Raw genomic sequence first — 14,671 nt, forward strand, 5'->3', positions numbered from 1 at the left:
CAGTGGCTATCTGGTAGATTAAAACTGTGTAATTACTGTCCCCCCCTCCTCTCCATGTATTATGCAGTGCAAAATTAAGTAAAAGAATATGAGTAAATTCAGTGACATATTGTGTGCGGGTTTTATTTAATACCATTGTGTTTCATTAAGAATGGTGTCTGACCACGTGCTCATACTTTCAGTGATACCTTTGATTAACATCCCCCCCACCTCACCCCGCGCTATGGCATTTTGTTATGATCTGGTTCCTCTACAAGTATATTAACAAAGATGTGTTTGTACTGATTTAAGTGCTATGGGGAATTTTTTCGCTTTAACGACTTTTTTCTGTTTAGTGTCCACAGTGTGTGCATGTTGCAAAATTATAGGGTCCTACGGATCCAGTTTCATGATTTTGTTCAGCTCACGAGTTTAATCCAATGTTAACCATTCTTGTTGTATTATTTCGTATAGGAAGTTAAATAATTTTTGGTGTGATTTCATTGTGAGTTCAGTTGACCAAGCGTTCCTGCCACTAGCGTCCATCCTGTATTTAGCAGTGATCAAGGAACCATCATTAATACTGTTATAGTCTATCTATATTCCAGTAAGCTCAAAGCTTAAAGTGTATTGTAATCCCCATGACAAATTTTGTTTCTTGTTACGATTATAGCGCTCCCCCTCTTCGCTCTGTTATAGCAGTATCACATCTGCAGCCGTATGAATACACTTCATTGTGTGCCTTAGTGCCGCTATCAAATTTACTGAGAGAATATTACGCAGATTTACGGAAACTGACGAACGACATTTAACCAGTTCCAAATTGTCCCACCAGTACTTTCGTATAAGGCTATGACCAGCTAAGAATTAAATAATACGTGCTTTCTGGCCATGGATAGCTGAGTTCGAAACAATGCTTAAATTGCTCAGTACCGTGCATAGGATGTGGTACACACCCTATATTGCATTAACTGCATGTGTGTGAATGTGAAGTGGCGTGCTTGTTGTATTCATGAATGTAATGTTCATATTCCACCTCCTCCCGCACCAGTAAATCATTTGTGAAGAAAGAAAGGAACCAAATGTAAATATTGTTGCTTGCACTGCCACCTTCTGTGGACTCAAATGTTGAGACAAATTGTTAATTTAGTGTTTTCTTGATGGGGTTTAAAATAAATCTGAAGTACAACTTTTTCCATTCCTGCTTCCCCTCAGCCAATCTAGAGAAAATAATTTCACCCAATAATTACCATTATTGCCATTAAATTAGGTAATCAAAGTTAGCATCCGAGGAAATGCAGTCTACGACAAGTTTAAAATAAAATGTGTCTGGCTCCCATACTGTGCGTATTTTTCCGTGGTCACTCGCCACTCTAAGGGATATTTGTTGTGTTCTTAATTAATTTCTATGACAATTTTATAGAGGGTTTACATTGATCCATACATTAAACAGATTATCAGCCTATTCAACAAAATGATTAAGGCCGAGTTGTCAACCAAGGCACTTAACGTGGAATAATATCAGGAGCATGCCTGTCAAAGAGCAAACATTCAGTATTCTTAAAATGAAGGAACAGATAGTATTATTTCAGAGCAAAATACAATTTTGTGTGCTTTTTTAGTGTTTACCTTGATAAAAGCCAAATCTCAGCTTGGTCAAGCTCTTTTCAAACCAAAATCTTGGTCTGACACTCACCTGTCATAACACACTCAGCGGGAGGGGTATAAATACTCTCAGCTAAGATGGTAGCATTAATCCTTCGGCGTCGTGCGTTCGAGAGACGCAGTCTCAGCTGAATGTGTGGCTGAGCTACTCAAACCTCAAAGTGATACGTCACAAACTGCGTGAGGCCACTGAAATACTAGCTGTCAGCTAGTCTTGACGACTGCGGGATTCGAACTGGATCTGCTGAGGTGGATAAAGTTGTCTAAACGTAAGGTGACAGCTCAGGGTTGAAAAACAGGCACGAATTAATACACCAAAATAAACAGTTCGTCTGTAAGGCGAGCAGTCTCGTTTCACTTGTCATTCTTCGTGTTTTAAGGTGGAATCAAGGTACTGAAAATTACTACCAGTGTTGACTACTAAAACATTTTTTCAAATCTGAAATTTCATAGGCGTAAATGAATCTGTACTGTGTGTGTATGATCAGTCAGTTTGACAGACTGAATGAAAGAGCAGGTGGATCAATTTCAACTTAATATAGCATGACAACTTACATCTGGTTTTATTAGAAATTGTATTTCCAGGAGCTCCAAACGATATATCTCGTTTTAACTAAAGACTGTATTCCCATTTGACAGGTGATTCTGTATCAATTACGGTAACATACAAATACGGTTTGGAGTTCCTAGTTTACTCATGCCGTATCACAAACTATGTAAACAGCATCTCAGATTAATATTTGTAGCGTCTTCCTGAAGCTATATGGGATGTCGCCTAATAAACAGACCATTTACTCGTTGAAATCAATCGTCGATATTTTTAATCAGAAAACACCCTGACATGATGTTTATTTTGGGGGAGAAGTATTAATGAGGTGAGCTGCAAAAGTATTCTTATTCTACATTACTTTCCTTTAAGAATCCCTGTGGAAAATGTTGGTTATTTCGTTAAGTAAATAAGGATGTCACAAAATTTTTCCACTTCACATTTCCAGCCCTTTCATTCAACTAACTCTTCTTTCAAGCAGGAACTAGTGCACTTGAACGTTATTAAATATCGCATCCAAATTTAATCTGCTACCTATCAGAGACAGCAAAGGACTTGGAAGAGCAGTTGAGCAGAATGGACAGTGTCTTGAAAGGAGGATATAAGATGAACATCAACAAAAGCAAAACGAGGATAATGGAATATAGTCGAATGAAGTCGGATGATGCTGAGGGAATTAGATTAGGAAATGAGACACTTAAAGTAGTAAAGGAGTTTTGCTATTTGGGGAGCAAAATAACTGATGATGGTCGAAGTAGAGAGGATATAAAATGTAGACTGGCAATGGCAAGGAAAGCGTTTCTGAAGAAGAGAAATTTGTTAACATCAAGTATAGATTTAAGTGTCAGGAAGTCGTTTCTGAAAGTTTTTGTATGGAGTGTAGCCATGTGTGGAAGTGAAACATGGACGATAAATAGTTTAGACAAGAAGAGAATAGACGCTTTCGAAATGTGGTCCTACAGAAGAATTCTGAAGATTAGATGGGTGGATCACATAACTAATGAGGAGGTATTGAATAGAATTGGGGAGAAGAGGAGTTTGTGGCGCAGCTTGACAAGAAGAAGGGACCAGTTGGCAGGACATGTTCTGAGGTATCAAGGGATCACAAATTTAGTATTGGAGGGCAGCGTGGAGGGTAAAAATCGTAGAGGGAGACCAAGAGATGAATACACTAAGCAGATTCAGAAGGATGTAGGTTGCAGTAAGTACTGGGAGATGAAGAAGCTTGCACAGGATAGAGTAGCATGGAGAGCTGCATCAAACCAGTCTCGGGACTGAAGACCACAACAACAACAACCTGTAAGTCGTCATCCAAATCACCATAAAATGTTAAACCCAAGTATAAAAGGTTCAGAACATTTCCTGTAAAACTAACTCATGAGACAGATGTTTCCTTTAGATGAAAATTAGCCAACTAAGTCTGGAATGTAGAATTTAAGCTCCAATGAAGAAATGTGGGCGCCTGTGGGATGCAGGGCAAAAAATAAATCTACAGTACTGATGTAGGAACGTGATCGAATGTTTACAGTGTAAAAGATACCAAAGAAAACAAAAATTAAAAATGTTATGTAGTTAGAGCTGAATCTGCTTTTTCTTTTAGGGCAAAAACTGAATTCTGATGCACAGCAATTTCAAGTCTTGAAAGGTATTGACATTATAATTCAAAAGACAAGGAAAGAGAAGTGAACATATTATTAGGCACGTTCTTGTACACTTCATCTTATGCAATATTCTCGTTCACATAGTGAATAAAAACTACTTGTTGTGATAGCTCAACGATTGTCCGTTGCAGAACACAGAAACTTCGAAAATATTTAAGTTTTAAGCTTTACAAGTATTTCTAGAGATATTTAACTGCACACCGTTTCTCTGAGTTTTTCTTTTATTAAAGCTTACGAACACTACACCAACATCGACACCTATATGTTGCATTCAGACCTGAAATCTTGTTTAAGCTTTGCCTTAACTCGTTCAATGAATCTGACAACCAGTCTATCAGAAATTTATGAACTTGCAGTATTAACATACACTACCGTCTTTTGGGGTCTAATGGATATATAACCAACGCAAACTGATGTCATTCATGTTTTATGCAAATATTCTTACTTACATCCAGGTGAAAGTTAAATGATTTATGTCTGTTTCGTTGCAGGTACTCTATACTGCCATCATGTGAGATAGAAAGCAACAGCAGACCCCTGTGCCATGTCTGAGAAAATTTATCTCTTGGGAGACTTCTCATTCCTACAGACATGACGCTGCTGTTCTTTTGTCAAGTAGATTTAAAATTATTTCATCGCACTGTAGGGAAGCAGCCTACTCACACCATATAGCATTCATACGCTTTCCATTGTGTGCCAGCCTAGTCCGCTGTAACTAGCTATGATGTCACGAATGTTGTGCAATACCTTAAAAGTAAAGTAAATGATCCGAAAAGTTAATAGCACGTCAGGCGTGATGCTGAAATGATAATTTGTTAAGTTTCAGTTTAGTAACTTTAACAGTTTTCGAAATTTGGACATTTTACGTAAAAATCATCGGCGCAACGGGAAGGAGCTAGAAACTTCAAAATTTATATTCGGATTCCTTTTTCATTGCAACTCAATGGAAACAGCATGCTGGATCTCCCAAAGTAATATTTTGGTTGAAATTCATGATTTTCTGTTTTTGTGTCCTAAAAGTAAGGAAGCAAGATAGATTAAATAAGTGATTGCTTAAAGCTAGGATGTTTAGATTTAGGTAGAATGGAGATACACTATAATAACAAAGATGTGAGCGGTTTACAAAAGGTAGCTATAAAACTATAGCTGTAGCGTCTCTCCAAAGGGCAAGTTTAGAGCTCAACTATTGCGTGCAGTACAACTAAAACAATTATCTCGCCAAAAGTATTTAAGCTAGCCTCATCAGAATTTTATTACAGATACTTACCTGTGTGCTGATTGCAAAATTAAATTGAGAGCTTCATTAACCTTCAGCGAATGAAGCAATTAATTATTTAGTATTTTGAAGTGGTGCTTTACTAACCCAGTGGCTGGTCAGGAAGGCAAATTTTGTCGGCTACGCCTTCGGTGGTGCGAGCTAGAGCCAGGCCCCAGTTCTCTTCTAGATTCGTATCAGCGTGCACTCCGTGTCGGAAGCCACGTCGCGTTTGTGCAGTTTGCAAGGAGCAGCCTTAGATGCTGTATTACGTAACTCAGTATGGATGTAACAATGAGTTCACATTGGGGTAAAGTGTTAATTGTGGAACGACTCCAGTGATTTACTCTCAGTCTGCGTATATCGTATTTTCACGTGTCGCCACAGGACAAACCTTCTATCATTACTAGTGTGGCGTTTGATGGGTATTAACATCAAATTTTGGAGAACATTCACTTTGAACATTTACATCAATAGCGATTATTGAACAGTTTTGTTATCTAGGGATAATAGGATCCGCTCAATAGATTCTGAGCAGCTCTGATAGTACAATAGCTGATAGTAGCATTTTTTGGTTAAATATTTTTTGAAACTTTACGCTTTGTAAATAAGTTATACACAACTGCAACCAGTCACTTTTTTGAATAATAATGCTTTATTCCATAAACCGGTTTTCAAACCTTTTCAGGTTCATCTCCAGATGGTTTCGGGAGGATCCAGAAAGTTACATCATTATTGGTAGTAGCATAATGCTTTGTGCTGGTTCTATGGCAGAAGGATGGGTCACACTTTAATGTATCGCCATGACTATAGCTTATCTGTCGATATGGATGTAAATTTAGTTTTTACTTACTGTGACAGTATAGGCGGCTTTTTTCGGATCTGCCTGCCTCCATTTTGATGTCCAGAACACTTTCACACGAACTATATTAGTTTACACTTTACCAGCATCCAGCGTGCGCTTTACAACTGTTGCTTGCAGCAAAGATCTTGACAGAAAGATATGGCATAACCTACTTTGTACAGAGATGTAATTTGTTGTTCTTTACAGATGTTAAAGTCGATATAAGGGCAAGTATTTTAATGGCGATAACATGAGAGCACGAGATAAAATAAATAAATTACTACAAGAACAAATTTCAGGTGATCTGATTTCTTATTTCTGCTTGTATACTACAGGCAGGTTTTTTAAAAATTTTATATATATATAAAATAGCAATTATCATGTTTGGCATTAACATGAATCCCAAGGAATCAATCATACAGGGTTATTGTATCTGCAGTGAGATGCAGCTGTCTGTATGACTAGGGCCTGTGTATTTAAATTAATAATACATCTTCAGATGAACTGTTGGCTTATTTTTGTTGTTACGTTAACATGATCTGGGGTATTATCAAGAGCAGATTCTGTATATTTTAGCTGAAGGTACATGTATAAGAGTTATAGTGATTGTAATGGACTAAAGCTGTTTGTAATGCTGTATATTTAATATTTAAAAAATCACAAACAAAAATTCTTTAACTGTTGACTTATTTTTATTCTAACATTAGAGATATTTAATTCTAACATTGGGATATTGGTAGAGGCAGCTTCTGTTTGTTCCAACTAGAATTAATATGTATAAAGTACTGATTTAGGTTAGCAACGGAGAGCTTTAACATTTAGAGATATGGTACAGGTCTTATTTGTGGTAGTATGCTACATTGACAGCGGTGTGGTTAGGATGTAAGGAGAGGAAGGGAGTGGGTCATTGGGAGTGGGGGGGAGGGGTTGGGGAGCTGGTGTGGGGTTTGTTGGGTGGTTACTTGTTTTGAACTAGTAGATCTTCAAAGTTCTGAAGGAAAAATTTGTTTCTCAGTTCAGTTTGATCATTGAGTAGGTAGTCAGGTGCTGTATTTGTGTAGATAAATAGTTCAATTTCTTCAAGAAGGTCCAGTATAGTGCCTTTGTTGGCAAAATGTAGTATTCGGAGATTCTGTTCTATGTTGTTTGCAGAATGATTGTGTTGGGCAAGATGTGAAGCAAAGCTGAACTTGTTCAGGTTGTTGAGACGGAGTGCATCAATGTGTTCTTCAAATCTTGTTGTGAAGCTTCTACCAGTTTGTCCAATGTAGAAGCTTGGACATGAGTTGCAAGTGAGCTTGTACACACCTGACTTTTGATACTGTAGTATAGTGGTTTTGGTGTTGTGTATGATTTTATTTTGTAATTTGTTGGTGGTGAAGAAACTTATTTTTATGTTGTACGTCTCGAAGAGGTTGGCAATTTGGTGAGAAATCTTCCCTAGGAAATCAGGCTACGAATGTGGTTTTCTTGTTTGTTTGTGGTTGTTCAGCAGTTGGTTGATTTAGTTTTGCTGTATGGATTAGTTCATCTATTATTGCAGGGTTGTACCCATTGGTGGAGGCAATTGATTTAATAATTTCTGTTTCTTTTTGTCTTTCACTTGTGTCCATTGGGATTTTAGCATGCGATTAACCATTGTTCTAAAGAATGCTTTTTGTTTTGGTCTGGATGGCAAGAGGTTTTGTGTATGGTAACATTGGTGGTTGTTGGCTTTCTGAAAATTTGAAATTTATGCTTCTGATTTTTATTTGAGATTGTTAGATCAAGATAGTCAATGCCTTCTGGTGTTTCATGTTCTACTGTGAATTGGATTTTATTGTGTATTTTATTAAGTTCTTTGGCTAGATTATCTATTTCTTCTGTTGCTCCATTGAACAGAATGAGTGTGTCATCAACATAGCGTTTGTAATAAAGCAGCTTATCTTTTAGTTGGGTTTGGGACCTGAAAAAATTATTTTCAAGGTTATTGATATATATGCCTGCTAGCAAGCCTGCAAGACTACTACCCATTGCCAGTCCATCTTCTTGAATGTCTCACGACAAACATCCAGACGACAGTCAGACCAGTTCCACACTTTTGCGAACACTTCTGGAATTTCTGCACCCATGCTGTTGCTACATGGCGTCGCAGGTGATTCAGAGTTGCTGGATAGGGAGTCTCGCAGGTGGAGCCTTTCACAAAACTCCACAAAAAATCATATTACATGAGATCAAAGGACCTTGAAGGCCAATGATGCAGTGGAAGTTCCCTGTGGCCTTTGTGGTCGATACGTCGCTGGGGCAGATCATTGTTCAGAAAAGCTCTCACATGCTAGTGCTAGTGGTGATCCAAAGTCTTGAAAAATAAAATTTCTTGTGTTTCTGTAGATGTCGTCTTATCCACAAAACAGGACGGACGTAAGTCTTTGATTGGGATACGATGCAGAACACATGAAGCTTCGAAGAGTCTCTCCAGTGTTGGTTTGTGGCATGTAGCTGCTTTTTTCTACATATTCGTAATTTGTGGCGACATCTTTCCACTAAAAACTGAACGTGAATGGAAATTGTCGTCCTCCATCTCTACCCCCAGAATGAATTCGTCAAACTGTACACATTGTTATCACCATCATGAAGGGCTTGTGGTAATTGAATCCTGCGCGGTGTGAAACAGAAACATCATCGCAAAAAGAACTTCAGACAGACACAAGAGAAATGGAAAACTCTGTATTGGCATGATGTCATAGACTTCTGTGGACTATGTACAAAACTAGTCCACACCAATAGCTGGGTGATCAGTGTGATGGATTTGCCCTCCTATGGGCCTGGGTTCGATTCCCGGCTGGGTCGGGGATTTTCTCAGCTCAGGAACTGGGTGTTGTGCTGTCTTCATCATCATTTCATCCCCATCCGGCGTGCAGGTCGCCCAATGTGGCGTCGAATGTAATAAGACCTACTCCAAGGCGGCTAGACCTGCCCTGCAAGGGGCCTCCTGGCCAATGACGCCAAACTCTCATTTCCATTTTTTTTGTTGTTATTGAAAAGTCTGTTGAATGCCATCTGCATCTTGGACACTCACACACAGGTGTGATATGTGGATTTCCCCTTACATAAACAACCTGCACCTAACTTGGAATTGTTGGTGACGTTATTGACTACTTTGAACTCTAGGAGGTGCATTGCCATTGGGGTGAGTATTGTAGCTCCAAGCACTTTTCAGACTTCAGCCTCTAGCCAGTTGTCTAACAGAAATGTAATACATTTTCTTATTCCATTTGCAAATAATGGCATTCACAGGTATTCACTTTTTATGTGATGCACTCTTTTTCTTTAACTACAAAAATTACTTCAGAAAACTGAGGTTTTCCCAACTGTGAAAACATGTTCCAAAGTACAACATGGCCATGTAACCAGAAACCAATATTTTACTGACATTTAAAAGTGTTGCAGTGGAGAAAATCTTGTCAGTATTGTACTTAAGCACCTATCTAATACATTATTATTCTACTGTACACCAGTAATCAGCAGGTGCAATCACATTAAGCAGAAGTATTATCACAAATCAGTCACAAATAAAATATGCTTTGAAATAGAAACTATAAGAAACTAAAACAAATTTCTATTTTCAAGACAGGTTATATCATTAAGATATTAAATAAACACTGTTCGTTTATGAGCGTCACATGTTCCATGAGGTGAAGGTAAACCCCCACCTCCCAATGAACCATGGACCTTGACTTTGGTGGGGAGGCTTGCGTGCCTCAGTGATACAGATAGCCGTACCATATGTGCAACCACAATGGAGGGGTCTCTGTTGAGAGGCCAGACAAACGTGTGGCTCCTGAAGAGAGGCAGCAGCCTTTTCAGTAGTTGCAGGGGCAACAGTCTGGCTGATAAACTGACTGATCTTGCCTTGTAACATGATCCAAAATGGCCTTGCTGTGCTGGTACTTCGTATGGCTGAAAGCAAGGGGAAACTACAGCCGTAATTTTTCCCGAGGGCATGAAGTTTTACTGTATGGTTAAATGATGATGGCGTCCTCTTGGGTAAAATATTCTGGAGGTAAAACAGTACTGCATTCGGATCTCCGGGGACTACACAGGAAAACGTCGTTATCACGAGAAAGAAAACTGGTGTTCTACATATACAACTGTTGAATGTCAGATCACTTAATTGGGCAGGCAGGTTAGAAAATTTAAAAAGGGAAATGGATAGGTTGAAGTTAGATATAGTGGGAATTAGTGAACTTCGGTATCAGGAGGAACATGACTTCCGGTCAGGTGAATACACAGTTATAAATAAAAAATCAAATAGGGGTACTGCAGGAGTAGGTATAATAATATATAAAAAAATAGGAGCGTGGGTAAGCTACTACAAACAGCACAGTGAACGCTTTACTGTAGCAGATATAGACACGAAGCCAATGCCTATCGCAGATGACGAAGAGATTGATGAAATGTATGATGAGATAAAAGAAATTATTCAGATAGTGAAGGGAGACGAAAATTTAATAGTCATGGGTGACTGGAATTCGATAATAGGAAAAGGAAGAGAAGGAAAAGTAGTAGATGAATATGGAATGGGGGTAAGGACTGAAAGTGGAAGCTGCCTGGTAGAATTTTGCACAGAGTGTAACTTAATCATAGCTAACACTTGGTTCAAGAGTCATGAAAGAAGGTTGTATACATGGAAGAGGCCTGGAGACACTGGAAGGTTTCAGATAGATTATATAATGCTAAGACAGAGATTTAGGAATCAGTTTTTAAACTATAAGTCTAAGACATTTCCAGGGGCAGATGTGTACTCTGATCACAATCTATTTGTTATGAACTGTAGATTAAAACTGACGAAACTGCAAAAAGGTGGGAATTTAAGGAGATGGAACATGGATAAACTTAAAGAACCAGAGATTGTAGAGAGTTTCAGAGAGAGAATTAGGGAACGACTGACAAGAACGGGGGAAAGAAATACAATAGAAGAAGAATGGGTAGCTTTGAGAGATGAAATAGTGAAGGCAGTACAGGATCAAGTAGGTAAAAATATGAGGGCTAGTAGAAATCCTTGGGTAACAGAAGATATATTCAATTTAATTGGTGAAAGGAGAAAATATAAAAACTGTAAGGATGTAGAGGCATATCACACATGGGGTAAGATAGGTACTGCCTACAGGAAAAGTAAAAAGACCTTTGGAGGAAAGAGAACCACTTGTATGAATATCAAGAGCTCAGATGGAAACCCAGTTCTAAGCTAAGAAGGGAAAGCAGAAAGGTGGAAGGAGTATATAGAGGGTCCATAGAAGGGCGATGTTGTAGAAATGGAAGAGGACGTAGATAAAGATGAAATGAGAGATAATGATACTGAGTGAAGAGTTTGACACAGCACTGAAAGACCTAAGTCGAAACAAGGCCCTGGGAGTAGACAACATTTCACCAGAAATACTGATAGCCTTTGGAGAGCCAACCCTGACAAAACTCTATCATCTGGTGATTAAGATGTATGAAACAGGCGAAATACCCTCAGACTTCAAGAAGAATATCATTATTCCAATCCGAAAGAAAGCACCTGTTGACAGATATGAAAATTACCAAACTATCAGTTCAAAAAGTAATGGCTGCAAAATACTAACACGAATTCTTTGCAGACGAATGGAAAAACTGGTAGATGCCGACCTCGGGGAAGATCAGATTGGATTCCGTAGAAATGTTGGAACACGTTAGGCAATACTGACTCTACGACTTATCTTAGAAGGTAGATTAAGGAGAGGCAAACCCACGTTTCTAGCATTTGTAGACTTCGAGAAAGCTTTTGACAATGTTTACTGGAATACTCTCTTTCAAATTCTGAAGGTGGCAGGCGTAAAATACAGGGACCGAAAGGCTATTTACAATTTTTACAGAAACCAGATGACAGTTATAAGAGTCGAGGGGCATCAAAGGGAAGCAGTGGTTGGGAAGGGAGTGAGACAGGGTTGTATCCTATCCCCTATGTTATTCAATCTGTATATTGAGCAAGTAGTAAAGGAGACAAAAGAAAAATTTGGAGTAGGAATTAAAACGCACGGAGAAGAAATAAAAACTTTGAGGTTTGCCAGCAACACTGTAATTCTGTCAGAGACAGCAAAGGACCTGGAAGAGCAATTGAACAGAATGGACAGTGTCTTGAAAGGAGGATATAAGATGAACATCAACGAAAGCAAGACGAGGATAATGGAACGTAGTAGAATTAAATCAGGTGATACTGAGGGATTTAGATTAGGAAATGAGACACTTGAAGTAGTAGATGAGTTTTGATATTTGGGGAGCAAAATACACTCCTGGAAAAGGAAAAAAGAACACATTGACACCGGTGTGTCAGACCCACCATACTTGCTACGGACACTGCGAGAGGGCTGTACAAGCAATGATCACACGCACGGCACAGCGGACACACCAGGAACCGCGGTGTTGGCCGTCGAATGGCGCTAGCTGCGCAGCATTTGTGCACCGCCGCCGTCAGTGTCAGCCAGTTTGCCATGGCATACGGAGCTCCATCGCAGTCTTTAACACTGGTAGCATGCCGCGACAGCGTGGACGTGAACCGTATGTGCAGTTGACGGACTTTGAGCGAGGGCGTATAGTGGGCATGCGGGAGGCCGGGTGGACGTACCGCCGAATTGCTCAACACGTGGGGCGTGAGGTCTCCACAGGACATCGATGTTGTCGCCAGTGGTCGGCGGAAGGTGCACGTGCCCGTCGACCTGGGACCAGACCGCAGCGACGCACGGATGCACGCCAAGACCGTAGGATCCTATGCAGTGCCGTAGGGGACCGCACCGCCACTTCCCAGCAAATTAGGGACACTGTTGCTTCTGGGGTATCAGCGAGGACCATTCGCAACCGTCTCCATGAAGCTGGGCTACGGTCCCGCACACCGTTAGGCCGTATTCCGCTCACGCCCCAACATCGTGTAGGCCGCCTCCAGTGGTGTCGCGACAGGCGTGAATGGAGGGACGAATGGAGACGTGTCGTCTTCAGCGATGAGAGTCGCTTCTGCCTTGGAGCCAATGATGGTCGTATGCGTGTTTGGCGCCGTGCAGGTGAGCGCCACAATCAGGACTGCATACGACCGAGGCACACAGGGCCAACACCCGGCATCATGGTGTGGGGAGCGATCTCCTACACTGGCCGTACACCACTGGTGATCGTCGAGGGGACACTGAATAGTGCACGGTACATCCAAACCGTCATTGAACCCATCGTTCTACCATTCCTAGACCGGCAAGGGAACTTGCTGTTCCAACAGGACAATGCACGTCCGCATGTATCCCGTGCCACCCAACGTGCTCTAGAAGGTGTAAGTCAACTACCCTGGCCAGCAAGATCTCCGGATCTGTCCCCCATTGAGCATGTTTGGGACTGGATGAAGCGTCGTCTCACGCGGTCTGCACGTCCAGCACGAACGCTGGTCCAACTGAGGCGCCAGGTGGAAATGGCATGGCAAGCCGTTCCACAGGACTACATCCAGCATCTCTACGATCGTCTCCATGGGAGAATAGCAGCCTGCATTGCTGCGAAAGGTGGATATACACTGTACTAGTGCCGACATTGTGCATGCTCTGTTGCCTGTGTCTATGTGCCTGTGGATCTGTCAGTGTGATCATGTGATGTATCTTACCCCAGGAATGTGTCAATAAAGTTTCCCCTTCCTGGGACAATGAATTCACGGTGTTCTTATTTCAATTTCCAGGAGTGTAACTGATGATGGTCGGAGTAGAGAGGATATAAAATGTAGACTGGCAATTTCAAGGAAAGCGTTTCTGAGGAAGATCGAGTATTGATTTCAGTATCAGGGAGTCGTTTCTGAAAGTATTTGTGTGGATATAGCCATGAATGGAAGTGAAATGTGGACGATAAATAGTTTAGACACATAGAGAATAGTTGCTTTCGAACTGTGGTGTTACAGACAATGCTGAAGATTCGATGGGTAGATCACGTAACTAATGAGGAAGTATCGAATAGAATTGGGGAGAATAGAAATTTGTGGCACAACTTGGCTAGAAGAGGGGTTCGGTTGGTAGGACATGTTCTGAGGTAGCAAGGGATCGCCAATTTAGTATTGGAGGGCAGCGTGGAGGGTAAAAATCGTAGAGGGATACCAAGAGATGAATACACTAAGCAGATTCAGAAGGATGTAGGTTGCAGTGGGTACTGGGAGATGAAGCAGCTTGCACAGGATAGAGTAGCATGGAGAGCTGCATCAAACCAGTATCAGGACTGAAGACCAGTAGAACAACAATAGCAACAGCACTTAAATGTGTAGAATGCGAAATATTTACATGCTGCACAAAACAACAACAAAGATTGTAGAAATGGCGGGAACTGCTTAAAGCTGTTGGTGATTCGTTCATGTGATTCTATGACCAGTCACTAGACTTGAGTACCGACCAGAAAACATCGTGTGTTCCTATGTACACTATCCTCCTCTGGATAAAACACTGTCTCCTACCCTTCATGAGAATGACGTACAGTTGTAACTGAACTGAACCTTTTGTAATGGAGAACCCAAACCACCTTTAGTTGTTGAGTAGTCGCCGTCTCGAGCGGATGCAGACTGGGCGAGGAACAATGGAGCGAGCTAGCTGCTCCAGGGAGACATCTAACGGCCGTCAAACGAACTGGCAACTCACAACTCGTAATAGGTAGACTTTTAGTCAAAATTTAGTCTTTAGGCTTTTGTTGAAGTATCTGTCTGGAGTATAGAC

Source organism: Schistocerca serialis, chromosome 1 (assembly GCF_023864345.2).
Source record: "Schistocerca serialis cubense isolate TAMUIC-IGC-003099 chromosome 1, iqSchSeri2.2, whole genome shotgun sequence".
NCBI lineage: Eukaryota > Metazoa > Arthropoda > Insecta > Orthoptera > Acrididae > Schistocerca > Schistocerca serialis.